Source organism: Eleutherodactylus coqui, chromosome 1, assembly GCF_035609145.1.
Source record: "Eleutherodactylus coqui strain aEleCoq1 chromosome 1, aEleCoq1.hap1, whole genome shotgun sequence".
Taxonomy (NCBI): Eukaryota; Metazoa; Chordata; class Amphibia; order Anura; family Eleutherodactylidae; genus Eleutherodactylus; species Eleutherodactylus coqui.
Window position 1 is genome coordinate 514,666,496 of NC_089837.1, and position 15,825 is coordinate 514,682,320.

General features: G+C 45.6%; 1 protein-coding gene across 2 annotated transcripts in view; it reads left to right on the forward strand.

Annotated features, from left to right (window-relative positions):
- LOC136614531 (uncharacterized) overlaps positions 1-15,825 on the forward strand; it is a 131,984-nt gene that overhangs the window by 15,981 nt on the left and 100,178 nt on the right. The gene's annotated exons all lie outside the window — the stretch shown is intronic.

Consider the following 15,825-nt stretch of genomic DNA (forward strand, 5'->3'; position numbering starts at 1 on the left):
AAACCCCACTTGTAGGGTATATTTGCTTTTCTTAATGCGTTAGTTATTTCTGCGTAATTTCTTCTCGCCTCTAATGTTGCCTGCGATAAGTCAATAAAAAGGCACAGATCAGAATACGGGTTTGGAAATGGTTGGGATCTTCTCGCTGCATTCATAAGAGCTTCCTTTGTTATGAAGTAGTGGATGCAGGCTATAACATCCCTGGGAATTTCTTTCTTTAGGAATTTCGGACTTGGTAATCTTTGGGCTCTGTCAATTTTTAGATCTTGGTCTGGTATATTATAATTCACAGAGGCAGAGGGATATAGAAGAAAGGCTTTCTCAAAATATTCACTGGGTATATCCCTTAAAATATAACTTTTATTAATCAATAATTATAAAATGATTGGGCCTCACAAAAAACAGACAAACTGGAACTAACAAACACAGAGCAAGAATTTTAAACCCTGGAAAAGGACCAGAGAAAATATATGCAATTGACACCTCTATCACAATGCAGAAGTATCCTGCAACGTGAGACACTCTAATGCACTCTTTTTCAGTCACCATTGGGGATGGATGTCACCCGATAAAGATTAGAGGACCATATTAGGATGCGTCCTTCACAGAAAGATGAAAGGAGGATGATCATTCCATCAAGGTAAGTGGTTTACGAAACACCTCAAATGGTGACGTACATTCTGGCTTCTATTGTGTCTCATCAACAAGGATCAGAATTATTAGAGGTGAAATGACAAGAGGCCACCAGGCCTATGTCTTCTTGGTACACAAACCCTCTTAAATGAGAGATAAAATCTGGTTCTTGACCAGGTAACTGCCCTATCTGGATAATAGCACCGGGCTAAAGATGCTGAAACAGTAGGACACCAGCAGCAGCCTATGATAGGTCCTTGTCCGTGATGAAAAAAGAACTGTATATAGTTTCGTTTAGAATGGACAAACCACAAGCAAAGCTTCTGCTGATGCCCCCCGAGAAAAAATACACAAGTGGCTGATAGATTATCAACCACAAGTTATCAATCAATGAAGAATCAAATTCTGCTAGAAATAATCAGAGAACCACCATTAAGGTACTGATGCGTTCTCATGCAGAATATAGCTTCAATAACCATTCAGGACGAGATTCAGAAAAACCTTCTGAGAGAATTATTAATGCAGAAATGGTTCGTACTGGTTCAACTGGTTGAACCATTTCTGCATTAATAATTCTCTCAGAAGGTTTTTCTGAATCTCGTCCTGAATGGTTATTGAAGCTATATTCTGCATGAGAACGCATCAGTACCTTAATGGTGGTTCTCTGATTATTTCTAGCAGAATTTGATTCTTCATTGATTGATAACCTGTGGTTGATAATCTATCAGCCACTTGTGTATTTTTTCTCGGGGGGCATCAGCAGAAGCTTTGCTTGTGGTTTGTCCATTCTAAGCAAAACTATATACAGTTCTTTTTTCATCACGGACAAGGACCTATCATAGGCTGCTGCTGGTGTCCTACTGTTTCAGCATCTTTAGCCCGGTGCTATTATCCAGATAGGGCAGTTACCTGGTCAAGAACCAGATTTTATCTCTCATTTAAGAGGGTTTGTGTACCAAGAAGACATAGGCCTGGTGGCCTCTTGTCATTTCACCTCTAATAATTCTGATCCTTGTTGATGAGACACAATAGAAGCCAGAATGTACGTCACCATTTGAGGTGTTCCGTAAACCACTTACCTTGATGGAATGATCATCCTCCTTTCATCTTTCTGTGAAGGACGCATCCTAATATGATCCTCTAATCTTTATCGGGTGACATCCATCCCCAATGGTGACTGAAAAAGAGTGCATTAGAGTGTCTCACGTTGCAGGATACTTCTGCATTGTGATAGAGGTGTCAATTGCATATATTTTCTCTGGTCCTTTTCCAGGGTTTAAAATTCTTGCTCTGTGTTTGTTAGTTCCAGTTTGTCTGTTTTTTGTGAGGCCCAATCATTTTATAATTATTGATTAATAAAAGTTATTGGTCTGGTATATTAGGAAGAAGAGTTTGCATAAAGCGTAAGATGTAATTTGATAATTCAGCATTTGGTATTTTTTCTGGGATTCCTCTTATCTTAATGTTATTACGCCTGTTTCTGTCCTCCAAATCTGTTAATTTGAGCTGTAGTTTAGTGACTTTTTCCTCTAGCTCATAGTGCGCATCAATTAGTGAATTATGCGAAGTAACTATTTCCTCCATTTTCTTTTCACTTTTTTCAATTTTGTTGTTGATAACTAGGACTGAGGAATTGACTTTTGATGTTAGAATAAGAATATCAGCCTGTATTGTGTCGTTGAGAGCCATTACTGCCTCCTTGATGTATAGCTCAGTTACTGGTCTATTGGTTGCTGCAAGATTGTTTAATCCTCCCTCTGCCACACTTTCATTAGGGTAATTTAGGTCTCCCTCCTCCCCTTCATCTGTAGACAGTTTCTGTCTTTGCTTAGCAGGACTGCTAGTAGGCGATCTGCCTTTAGCATGTAACGTGGCCGGCGCCATTTTGAGTGGGGAAAGCTTAGGGTTAAACCCCCTTTTTTGTGTTCACCTTATAGTCTTTGATGTTGTCAGGTCCTGCTGGGTGCCGTCGCTGGTCTTATCTGCTGCATCCAGCGCTTCCCCTTCTGCTTCTTCTTCTGTAGCAGCCCAGCTGCTTTCACTGCGCTCGGGCTCTGAGGGAGCGGAGGCTGCTGTCACTTCAGCGGCCATTGCTGGGATGAGTCCACGCGCCGTGAAGGACTCCAGTCTCGCTGGGGCCGGTTTGGAGGCTCTTCTTCTGGACATCGCTGGAGTCCTGAAACCTTTCTGCAGCTTTTGGTATGCAATAGTTCTCTGATGTATGCTTTGAATAGCTGGTAGTGCCACTGCCGAACGGAGCCTAAAAGATTGCTGCTGTCCCGATGCCTCTCCAAGCCACGCCCCCAAGACAACACACTTTTTGATGATCCTGGTCTTTGCAACAGATTATAGCTCTTTTTCCCCCTAATAATTAAGTCTTCCACTACCAGGGCCTAGCTAACCTTCCCTACACTCTTATTTCCATTCTTACTGGAGCAGACTTCCACCTGGCAGCCAGAGGCCATCTTGTGCTGCAATAGTGTTAAGCCTGTAATGGCATCCCCCTCATCTGCCAACTTTGCAAATTTGTTGGGGTGTGCCAGTTCTGGACTAGCCTACCTGGATATCTTCCCTCTAACCCTCTTCCTGTCACCCATCTATCTGCCTGCTCATTCTGCTCTCCCATGCTACCATCCACCCACACTTCTGCTCCAGTGAGTGCCTGCTCAGTGTGCTGCAAACTCTTTTCCAGTTTGCCAATGGACCTCAGTGATGCAAGTTACACATTTAGATCTAGGATCCAGGCTCCAAATGTGCAACATGCTCAAATCGTCTACAGCAATATGCACCCTTAAATGGCTGTTTGTGGACTGCATAGATGGCACAAAATTCAGAAATAAAGCCTCATATAAGCCCACTGACTTGTGGGTGGAGCGATCATGTGATCAGATGTACATGTTTTATGATCGTTCTACCCTAAAATCACTGTGTGAGCTGTACAGGGGCAGATTACAGAGGCCAGGAGCAGGACGAGTGGCACAGGTGAGTATATATATGTTTTTTATATATTTCCCCAAAAATTGCGCTCCTCCCCATCTGTCCCTGGACACTACTTGGCGCACTGGGAATTATACCAGTGGGTTAAATGGCCAGTCTGATCCTGTCTCCAGGATCTTGTATTTTTTGTAAGCAATGCAATAATTCCAACTGTCAAGAAATTCCCAGAAATTCCCAGGCTGCAAAAATAATACACTTTTCCAGTGTCGGTGAAAAAGGGAAAAATAGATGTGTCTATGATCCTTATTTAGTTGTTGACACTTTAACAGGTTATTATGACTGTAATTATCATTTTATAGCTCACAGTAAATACTGATAATAAGACAATATCAGTATCTGTCCTACAGACATGTTTGACTTATAATTAGAGATGAGCGAGCATGCTCATTTAAGGCTGCTGCTCGAGCGAGTCTTATCGTGTTACTGTGTACTCACCCGAGCAGCATACAGGGGGGGGGGGGGGGGGAGGGGAGAGAAAGATCTCTCTCACTCTCCCCCCGCTCCCTCCCGCTCGCCCCCACGCATGCTGCGGCGAGTACACAGTTACTTGATAAGACTGCTACTTGCTTGAGCAGCAGCCTTAAACGAGCATGCTTGCTCATCTCTACTTGTAATCTTTATTAGAGATGAGCGAGCACCAAAATATTTGGTTGCTCGTTTCTCAAGCCAAGCTTTTTGTAATGCTCGAGAGCTCGTTTCGAGTAATGAACCCTATTGAAGTCAATGGGAGACTCGAGCATTTTTCAAGGTGACCCATGCTTTGCATAGGGGAGGGTGTGTGATTCACCGGAAAACATCAGAAAGTGATGGAAACAACACAGAAATGCATAGGGAACAGCAGGGGCAGCATGCACGGGTGCATCTGAGGCTCCCAGGTTGCACTACTAAGCCAAATTGTGGGCAAGAGCCTGGTAGTCCCCCCCCTAACAATTTAGTTGGGCCAGACCATAATCAGCAAGGTACACACGCTGGCACATCTTAGCTAAGTAGCCAGACTAGGTGGAACAAAGGCCAATCACCACCTGCAGGTGACACCACTGCCTCTTCTCCTGTGTTACATGCTGGCATTGCTGTCCAAACCCCCAGAACGTTGGCGCGAACCTGCGTTCACAGTGTACTGAAATTTTTCCCAGCACAGCGTCCAGCTGTCCCCATCCCAGATGGGGTAAGGCGCACCCCTTCACCTACTCAGTAGTCCACAGCGTACTGAAATTTTTCCCAGCGCAGCACCCAGCTGTGCCCATCCCAGACTGGGTAAGGCGTACCCCTTCACCTACTCAGTAGTCCACAGCGTACTGAAATTTTTCCCAGCGCAGCATCTAGCTGTCCTCATGCCACACAATCGCTTGATAGCCACACCACCCTCATGTCTATTTATAAGTGTGTATTGGATGAGGAGGAACAGGAGATGCACACTGCAGAGGGTTGTCAGGGTCTGGCAGCGACCCTCTTTGAAATTGTGAGCGATAGCCCACTATGCTGATGAGAATTGCTAGTAAATTAACGTAGGATCATAATTTCAATCCCCTGCCACCTCCGTCACAAAATTTCATGAGCCACAAACGTGGGCATAAAGATGCCAGTACTTCTACACATCTCCACAACTCAACAACCCATTCTAAAACAAAAGGTTTTTTTACCTAGAGTGCAGGTGAACCCCTGAAAGATTTGTTTGCCAAGAGTATAGGTGAACCCTTGAAACATTTGTTTACCAAGAGTATAGGTGAACCCCTGAAAGATTTGTTTACCAAGAGTGCAGTTGAACCCATGAAATATTTTTTTTAACACATAGCTCGTACTTGCTTAATGGGATTCAGGTGTCAGTCCACCGACAGGCAAGCTACCGCCCGTCCCAGCCCCTGACTCTCCCCAAGGAGCTTTTTAACCAGCGCCCCAGGGAAAGAGAGCAAGTACTATGAAGAAATTAGAGTGGCCAAACCAGGACAATTCATTCTGTCTCGGTGTCAGATAGCTGGACACTGCACTGGGATACATTTATGGACTCTGTGGGCATATAAAGCTGGAACCAGCACGTTTGCTGAACTCTAGGGGTGAACCTCTTCAAAATTAGAGGCGATAAACTGGAGGCAGCCCTCAGAAAAAATTGCTTTGACAGAGCCTGGAGGCAACCCTCCGAAAAAAATAGTTTTTACTGAGCCTTTTGGGCCTCTGAAGAATTGGCTGTTTACCGTGCTGACATGCTGGTTTAGGAGGAGGAGGAGGAAGATCAGAGAAGGATAGACCAAGCTACTTCTACCCTTTTTTGGGGTGATAGAGGGTGCATGGTTCTCCAGTTCCAGCTTAAAGATACTTCATGTTTAGCTGCTTTCCAACGGTGGAGAAGAGAAGTCTGGGGAAATTTAGGCTTTATTCATCTTTATAAGTGTAAGCCTGTCGGCGCTGTGAGTTCTCTTTTCGTGCTGCTCTGTTGAGCTGCCATAGGCTGTGTTCACGAAGTAATGTGTGAATAACATAGGAACAGATTCCCGCTCTTCATTTCAGAGAGCGGGAAGCTTGGTTCCCATTTTGTTGGCAGGCTCCTGGTCCACGTTTAAGATGTAGATGTGGCGCTGCTTGGGTTGTTATTCCCCAGGTTTTCAAGGTTTCAGTGGCGGATTCGGGGTTTAGGAAGATGTGGTGTTTGCCATCTTTAGTAGCTATAATTTTGGTTGGGAAACCCCACTTGTAGGGTATATTTGCTTTTCTTAATGCGTTAGTTATTTCTGCGTAATTTCTTCTCGCCTCTAATGTTGCCTGCGATAAGTCAATAAAAAGGCACAGATCAGAATACGGGTTTGGAAATGGTTGGGATCTTCTCGCTGCATTCATAAGAGCTTCCTTTGTTATGAAGTAGTGGATGCAGGCTATAACATCCCTGGGAATTTCTTTCTTTAGGAATTTCGGACTTGGTAATCTTTGGGCTCTGTCAATTTTTAGATCTTGGTCTGGTATATTATAATTCACAGAGGCAGAGGGATATAGAAGAAAGGCTTTCTCAAAATATTCACTGGGTATATCCCTTAAAATATAACTTTTATTAATCAATAATTATAAAATGATTGGGCCTCACAAAAAACAGACAAACTGGAACTAACAAACACAGAGCAAGAATTTTAAACCCTGGAAAAGGACCAGAGAAAATATATGCAATTGACACCTCTATCACAATGCAGAAGTATCCTGCAACGTGAGACACTCTAATGCACTCTTTTTCAGTCACCATTGGGGATGGATGTCACCCGATAAAGATTAGAGGATCATATTAGGATGCGTCCTTCACAGAAAGATGAAAGGAGGATGATCATTCCATCAAGGTAAGTGGTTTACGGAACACCTCAAATGGTGACGTACATTCTGGCTTCTATTGTGTCTCATCAACAAGGATCAGAATTATTAGAGGTGAAATGACAAGAGGCCACCAGGCCTATGTCTTCTTGGTACACAAACCCTCTTAAATGAGAGATAAAATCTGGTTCTTGACCAGGTAACTGCCCTATCTGGATAATAGCACCGGGCTAAAGATGCTGAAACAGTAGGACACCAGCAGCAGCCTATGATAGGTCCTTGTCCGTGATGAAAAAAGAACTGTATATAGTTTCGTTTAGAATGGACAAACCACAAGCAAACCTTCTGCTGATGCCCCCCGAGAAAAAATACACAAGTGGCTGATAGATTATCAACCACAAGTTATCAATCAATGAAGAATCAAATTCTGCTAGAAATAATCAGAGAACCACCATTAAGGTACTGATGCGTTCTCATGCAGAATATAGCTTCAATAACCATTCAGGACGAGATTCAGAAAAACCTTCTGAGAGAATTATTAATGCAGAAATGGTTCGTACTGGTTCAACTGGTTGAACCATTTCTGCATTAATAATTCTCTCAGAAGGTTTTTCTGAATCTCGTCCTGAATGGTTATTGAAGCTATATTCTGCATGAGAACGCATCAGTACCTTAATGGTGGTTCTCTGATTATTTCTAGCAGAATTTGATTCTTCATTGATTGATAACCTGTGGTTGATAATCTATCAGCCACTTGTGTATTTTTTCTCGGGGGGCATCAGCAGAAGCTTTGCTTGTGGTTTGTCCATTCTAAGCAAAACTATATACAGTTCTTTTTTCATCACGGACAAGGACCTATCATAGGCTGCTGCTGGTGTCCTACTGTTTCAGCATCTTTAGCCCGGTGCTATTATCCAGATAGGGCAGTTACCTGGTCAAGAACCAGATTTTATCTCTCATTTAAGAGGGTTTGTGTACCAAGAAGACATAGGCCTGGTGGCCTCTTGTCATTTCACCTCTAATAATTCTGATCCTTGTTGATGAGACACAATAGAAGCCAGAATGTACGTCACCATTTGAGGTGTTCCGTAAACCACTTACCTTGATGGAATGATCATCCTCCTTTCATCTTTCTGTGAAGGACGCATCCTAATATGATCCTCTAATCTTTATCGGGTGACATCCATCCCCAATGGTGACTGAAAAAGAGTGCATTAGAGTGTCTCACGTTGCAGGATACTTCTGCATTGTGATAGAGGTGTCAATTGCATATATTTTCTCTGGTCCTTTTCCAGGGTTTAAAATTCTTGCTCTGTGTTTGTTAGTTCCAGTTTGTCTGTTTTTTGTGAGGCCCAATCATTTTATAATTATTGATTAATAAAAGTTATTGGTCTGGTATATTAGGAAGAAGAGTTTGCATAAAGCGTAAGATGTAATTTGATAATTCAGCATTTGGTATTTTTTCTGGGATTCCTCTTATCTTAATGTTATTACGCCTGTTTCTGTCCTCCAAATCTGTTAATTTGAGCTGTAGTTTAGTGACTTTTTCCTCTAGCTCATAGTGCGCATCAATTAGTGAATTATGCGAAGTAACTATTTCCTCCATTTTCTTTTCACTTTTTTCAATTTTGTTGTTGATAACTAGGACTGAGGAATTGACTTTTGATGTTAGAATAAGAATATCAGCCTGTATTGTGTCGTTGAGAGCCATTACTGCCTCCTTGATGTATAGCTCAGTTACTGGTCTATTGGTTGCTGCAAGATTGTTTAATCCTCCCTCTGCCACACTTTCATTAGGGTAATTTAGGTCTCCCTCCTCCCCTTCATCTGTAGACAGTTTCTGTCTTTGCTTAGCAGGACTGCTAGTAGGCGATCTGCCTTTAGCATGTAACGTGGCCGGCGCCATTTTGAGTGGGGAAAGCTTAGGGTTAAACCCCCTTTTTTGTGTTCACCTTATAGTCTTTGATGTTGTCAGGTCCTGCTGGGTGCCGTCGCTGGTCTTATCTGCTGCATCCAGCGCTTCCCCTTCTGCTTCTTCTTCTGTAGCAGCCCAGCTGCTTTCACTGCGCTCGGGCTCTGAGGGAGCGGAGGCTGCTGTCACTTCAGCGGCCATTGCTGGGATGAGTCCACGCGCCGTGAAGGACTCCAGTCTCGCTGGGGCCGGTTTGGAGGCTCTTCTTCTGGACATCGCTGGAGTCCTGAAACCTTTCTGCAGCTTTTGGTATGCAATAGTTCTCTGATGTATGCTTTGAATAGCTGGTAGTGCCACTGCCGAACGGAGCCTAAAAGATTGCTGCTGTCCCGATGCCTCTCCAAGCCACGCCCCCAAGACAACACACTTTTTGATGATCCTGGTCTTTGCAACAGATTATAGCTCTTTTTCCCCCTAATAATTAAGTCTTCCACTACCAGGGCCTAGCTAACCTTCCCTACACTCTTATTTCCATTCTTACTGGAGCAGACTTCCACCTGGCAGCCAGAGGCCATCTTGTGCTGCAATAGTGTTAAGCCTGTAATGGCATCCCCCTCATCTGCCAACTTTGCAAATTTGTTGGGGTGTGCCAGTTCTGGACTAGCCTACCTGGATATCTTCCCTCTAACCCTCTTCCTGTCACCCATCTATCTGCCTGCTCATTCTGCTCTCCCATGCTACCATCCACCCACACTTCTGCTCCAGTGAGTGCCTGCTCAGTGTGCTGCAAACTCTTTTCCAGTTTGCCAATGGACCTCAGTGATGCAAGTTACACATTTAGATCTAGGATCCAGGCTCCAAATGTGCAACATGCTCAAATCGTCTACAGCAATATGCACCCTTAAATGGCTGTTTGTGGACTGCATAGATGGCACAAAATTCAGAAATAAAGCCTCATATAAGCCCACTGACTTGTGGGTGGAGCGATCATGTGATCAGATGTACATGTTTTATGATCGTTCTACCCTAAAATCACTGTGTGAGCTGTACAGGGGCAGATTACAGAGGCCAGGAGCAGGACGAGTGGCACAGGTGAGTATATATATGTTTTTTATATATTTCCCCAAAAATTGCGCTCCTCCCCATCTGTCCCTGGACACTACTTGGCGCACTGGGAATTATACCAGTGGGTTAAATGGCCAGTCTGATCCTGTCTCCAGGATCTTGTATTTTTTGTAAGCAATGCAATAATTCCAACTGTCAAGAAATTCCCAGAAATTCCCAGGCTGCAAAAATAATACACTTTTCCAGTGTCGGTGAAAAAGGGAAAAATAGATGTGTCTATGATCCTTATTTAGTTGTTGACACTTTAACAGGTTATTATGACTGTAATTATCATTTTATAGCTCACAGTAAATACTGATAATAAGACAATATCAGTATCTGTCCTACAGACATGTTTGACTTATAATTAGAGATGAGCGAGCATGCTCGTTTAAGGCTGCTGCTCGAGCGAGTCTTATCGTGTTACTGTGTACTCACCCGAGCAGCATACAGGGGGGGGGGGGAGGGGAGAGAAAGATCTCTCTCACTCTCCCCCCGCTCCCTCCCGCTCGCCCCCACGCATGCTGCGGCGAGTACACAGTTACTTGATAAGACTGCTACTTGCTTGAGCAGCAGCCTTAAACGAGCATGCTTGCTCATCTCTACTTGTAATCTTTATTAGAGATGAGCGAGCACCAAAATATTTGGTTGCTCGTTTCTCAAGCCAAGCTTTTTGTAATGCTCGAGAGCTCGTTTCGAGTAATGAACCCTATTGAAGTCAATGGGAGACTCGAGCATTTTTCAAGGTGACCCATGCTTTGCATAGGGGAGGGTGTGTGATTCACCGGAAAACATCAGAAAGTGATGGAAACAACACAGAAATGCATAGGGAACAGCAGGGGCAGCATGCACGGGTGCATCTGAGGCTCCCAGGTTGCACTACTAAGCCAAATTGTGGGCAAGAGCCTGGTAGTCCCCCCCCCTAACAATTTAGTTGGGCCAGACCATAATCAGCAAGGTACACACGCTGGCACATCTTAGCTAAGTAGCCAGACTAGGTGGAACAAAGGCCAATCACCACCTGCAGGTGACACCACTGCCTCTTCTCCTGTGTTACATGCTGGCATTGCTGTCCAAACCCCCAGAACGTTGGCGCGAACCTGCGTTCACAGTGTACTGAAATTTTTCCCAGCACAGCGTCCAGCTGTCCCCATCCCAGATGGGGTAAGGCGCACCCCTTCACCTACTCAGTAGTCCACAGCGTACTGAAATTTTTCCCAGCGCAGCACCCAGCTGTGCCCATCCCAGACTGGGTAAGGCGTACCCCTTCACCTACTCAGTAGTCCACAGCGTACTGAAATTTTTCCCAGCGCAGCATCTAGCTGTCCTCATGCCACACAATCGCTTGATAGCCACACCACCCTCATGTCTATTTATAAGTGTGTATTGGATGAGGAGGAACAGGAGATGCACACTGCAGAGGGTTGTCAGGGTCTGGCAGCGACCCTCTTTGAAATTGTGAGCGATAGCCCACTATGCTGATGAGAATTGCTAGTAAATTAACGTAGGATCATAATTTCAATCCCCTGCCACCTCCGTCACAAAATTTCATGAGCCACAAACGTGGGCATAAAGATGCCAGTACTTCTACACATCTCCACAACTCAACAACCCATTCTAAAACAAAAGGTTTTTTTACCTAGAGTGCAGGTGAACCCCTGAAAGATTTGTTTGCCAAGAGTATAGGTGAACCCTTGAAACATTTGTTTACCAAGAGTATAGGTGAACCCCTGAAAGATTTGTTTACCAAGAGTGCAGTTGAACCCATGAAATATTTTTTTTAACACATAGCTCGTACTTGCTTAATGGGATTCAGGTGTCAGTCCACCGACAGGCAAGCTACCGCCCGTCCCAGCCCCTGACTCTCCCCAAGGAGCTTTTTAACCAGCGCCCCAGGGAAAGAGAGCAAGTACTATGAAGAAATTAGAGTGGCCAAACCAGGACAATTCATTCTGTCTCGGTGTCAGATAGCTGGACACTGCACTGGGATACATTTATGGACTCTGTGGGCATATAAAGCTGGAACCAGCACGTTTGCTGAACTCTAGGGGTGAACCTCTTCAAAATTAGAGGCGATAAACTGGAGGCAGCCCTCAGAAAAAATTGCTTTGACAGAGCCTGGAGGCAACCCTCCGAAAAAAATAGTTTTTACTGAGCCTTTTGGGCCTCTGAAGAATTGGCTGTTTACCGTGCTGACATGCTGGTTTAGGAGGAGGAGGAGGAAGATCAGAGAAGGATAGACCAAGCTACTTCTACCCTTTTTTGGGGTGATAGAGGGTGCATGGTTCTCCAGTTCCAGCTTAAAGATACTTCATGTTTAGCTGCTTTCCAACGGTGGAGAAGAGAAGTCTGGGGAAATTTAGGCTTTATTCATCTTTATAAGTGTAAGCCTGTCGGCGCTGTGAGTTGACAGGCGGGTACGCCTATCCATGATAATCGTTCCAGCAGCACTAAACACCCTCTCTGATAGCATGCTAGCGACAGGGCAGTTCAGCACCTCCAAGGCGTACAGCGCAACTTCATGCCACGTGTCCAGCTTTGACACCCAGTAGTTGTATGAAGCAGAGGGATCATGGAGGACATTGTTACGGTCGGCTATGTACTCCCTCACCATCTTTTTATACTGTTCCCTCCTACTCAGCCTAGAGTGGTACAGTCTGGTTGGGGTGCCATAAAACTGGCAAAGGCCTTGGAGAGTGTTCCCCTGCCTGCGCTGGACATGCTTCCTGTTCCTCTTGTCTCCCCTGCTAGTTGGCCCACTGAACTATGGCCTCTACCGCTTGCGTTGTCAGATGAAAAGTTTAGTATCAGCTTTTCCACCAGGGCCTTGTGGTATTGCATCACTCTTGTTCCCTTTTCCTCTTTGGGAATGAGAGTGGAAAGGTTCTCCTTATACCGTGGGTTGAGAAGGGTGAACACCCAGTAATCCATATTGACCAGAATGCATCTAACGCGAGGGTCACGGGAAAGGCAGTTTAACATGAAGTCAGCCATGTGTGCCAGAGTCCCAGTACGCAACACATCACTGTCCTCACTAGGAGGATGACTCTGTCTCCTCCTCCTCCTCTACAGCCCATACACGCTGAACAGATGTGAAGGAAGAAGCATGGGTACCCTCTGCAGTGTGGGCAGCAGTCTCTTCCCCCTCCTCCTCCTCCAATACATGCAGAGAAACAGATCTGAGGGTGGTCTGGCTATCAAGAGACATATTGTCATCCCCCATCTCCTGTTCTGTCCGCAAAGCTTCGGCCTTAATGCTCAGCAGGCAAAGCAGCGGGATGGTTACGCTTATAATGGCAGCATCAACGCTTACCATTTGTGTTGACTCCTCAAAGTTTCCTAACACCTGACAGATGTCAGACATCCATGCCCATTCCTCTGTGAAGAAGTGCGGAGGCTGACTACCACTCCGATGGGCATGTTGCAGCTGGTATTCAACAAAGGCTCTTCGCTGCTCATAAACCCTGACCAACACGTGCAAGTTGAATTCCAGCATATGGGCATGTCGCACAACAGTTGTTGAACTAGCAGCTGGAAGTGCTGTTGCAGTGTCCTGAGGGTGGCAGCATTTGTGGTGGACTTTCTGAAATGTGTGCACACGCGACGCACCCTGCTGAGCAGCTCAGACAAATTGGGGTAGTTTTTAAGAAAGCGCTGAACCACCAGATTGAATACGTGGGCTAGGCATAGCACATGTGTTAGTCTGCCAAGCTGGAGAACCACCACCAGGTTACGCCCATTGTCACACACGAACATGCCTGGTTGGAGGTTCAGTGGTGAAAGCCACAGATCTGTCTGCTCCATCAAACCCTGTAACAGCTCTTTGGTGGTGCGCCCCTTGTCACCTAAGGTCAGGAGTTTCAGCACGGCCTGTTGATGCTTCCCCACTGCAGTGCTGCGGCGTCTTGAACTACTGACTGAAGGCAACATGCTCACAGATGGTAATTGAGAGGTGGAGGAAGAGCATAGGGAGGAGGGGGGTTGGAGGAGGTGGCATAATAAGCCGGGAGAAACCATGACCGAGGAAGGAACCCGCAATCCTTAGTGTGGGTAGCACGTGAGCCGACCCAGGGTCAGACTCAGTCCCAGTCTCTACTAGGTTAACCCAATGTGCTACCAGGGAGATGTAGTGTCGCTGCCCGCCAGCACTTGTCCACGTGTCGGTGGTTAAGTGGACGTTCCCAGTAACCGTGTTCGTGAGGGCACGGTTGATATTCCGTGACACATGCTGGTGTAGGGCGGGAACGGCACAACAGGAAAAATAGTAGCAACCGGGGACCGAGTAGTGAGGGATGGCCACCGCCATGAGGTTATGGAAAGCTTCAGTTTCTACCAGCCTATATGGCAACATCTTCAGGCTCAACAGTTTGGGGATATGAACGTTTAGCAATTGTGCATGTGGGTGGCTAGCTGCATATTTGCATTTGCGCTCTAATGTTTGTGTTATGGATAGCTGAATGCTGCACTGGGACAGGTGAGAGTGTGGGTGCAGGGCGGGAAGGGGGATTGCATCTCAGTGCGAGCATGTGACACAGGGGAAGGGGCATTAGTGTGACCCGCAGGTGGTAAATGGCCTTCGTTCCACTTTGTCGGGTGCTTAGCTATCATATGCCTGCGCATGCGTGTGGTGGTCAGGCTTGTACTGGGGGCTCCCCTGCTGATCTTGGTTCGGCACAGGTTGCACACCACTGTTTGTTGGTTATCCGCGCTCTCATTAAAAAAACATCCAGACCTTTGAACACCTAGCTCTCTGCACAGGAGCTTGCCGCGAGGAGGTGCTGTGTGGGGCAGTTAGGGAATTACTTGCTCTGGCTCTGCTTCTCCCTCTGGCCACCTCACTGCCTCTTCCAACCTGTTCTGGTGGTGCACTTGCCTTCTCCTCTGAAGCGCTGTCTTCAGTAATCTTACCAACCCAGGTCGGTTCAATCGCCTCATCATACTCCAGCTCTTTCTCTGAATCCTAAGACTGCTCCTCCCTCAGACTTGCTGCACTAACAACAATCTCACTGAAAGACAACTATGCCTCATCATCATCATCATCATCATCATCATCATCATCATCATCATCAACAACAACAAATACCTCTTGAGACACTACTTGGAAGTCCCCACCCTCATCACCCTGGGACTGTGAAAGGTCCAAATTTTGGCCATCGGTCGCGAAAAACTCCTCAGGTGGCTCATGAAACGTTGTTTGCCACTCAGGGAAGGGACCTGAGAACAGTTCCTGTGAGTATTCCTGTACTGAATTTCTCCTTTTCCTGGAGTGAGCAGGCTGGGAGGAAGGAGGAGCAGCTTGAGGATTCACAGGTCCAGTCCCTTGGCTGGCGTGAGTGGAGTGCATGGAAGACTGGATGGTGGATAAATTACTAGACGTGTTATCCGCTATCTATGTGATCACCTGATCACACTTTTGTGGTTTTAATAATGGTGTACCACGCGGACCTCCAAACTGTGAGATGAAGCTAAGGAGCATGGATAGGCGGCGTTCTTCTTCTCCCTCAGCAGCAGGCACTGTTTCACCCCGCCCAGAACCTCAACCTCTGCCCACATCCTCATTTGGACGCCTACGTCCACGTCCTCATCCTCGACCCTTACCCCTAGTATTGATTATGTTGTATAATGCACTGCGTAAAAAATGCTATGCAAACTGTGAGGTATTTTGCATATGCTTTAAGCCAAAAATAGACAGTGAAAATTGTGTGCAGTCTTGTTATATAGTACGGATTTACAGGACGCACACAAAGGGTATTTTACGTATGCTTTAAGCTAATAATAGACAGTGTAAAATGTTTATAGTCTTGCTATATAGTGCGGATCGACAGGACACACACTGGGGACTATTATGCAAATGCTTTCAGACAAAAACAAATTAAAGAATTAAAAATGAGAGG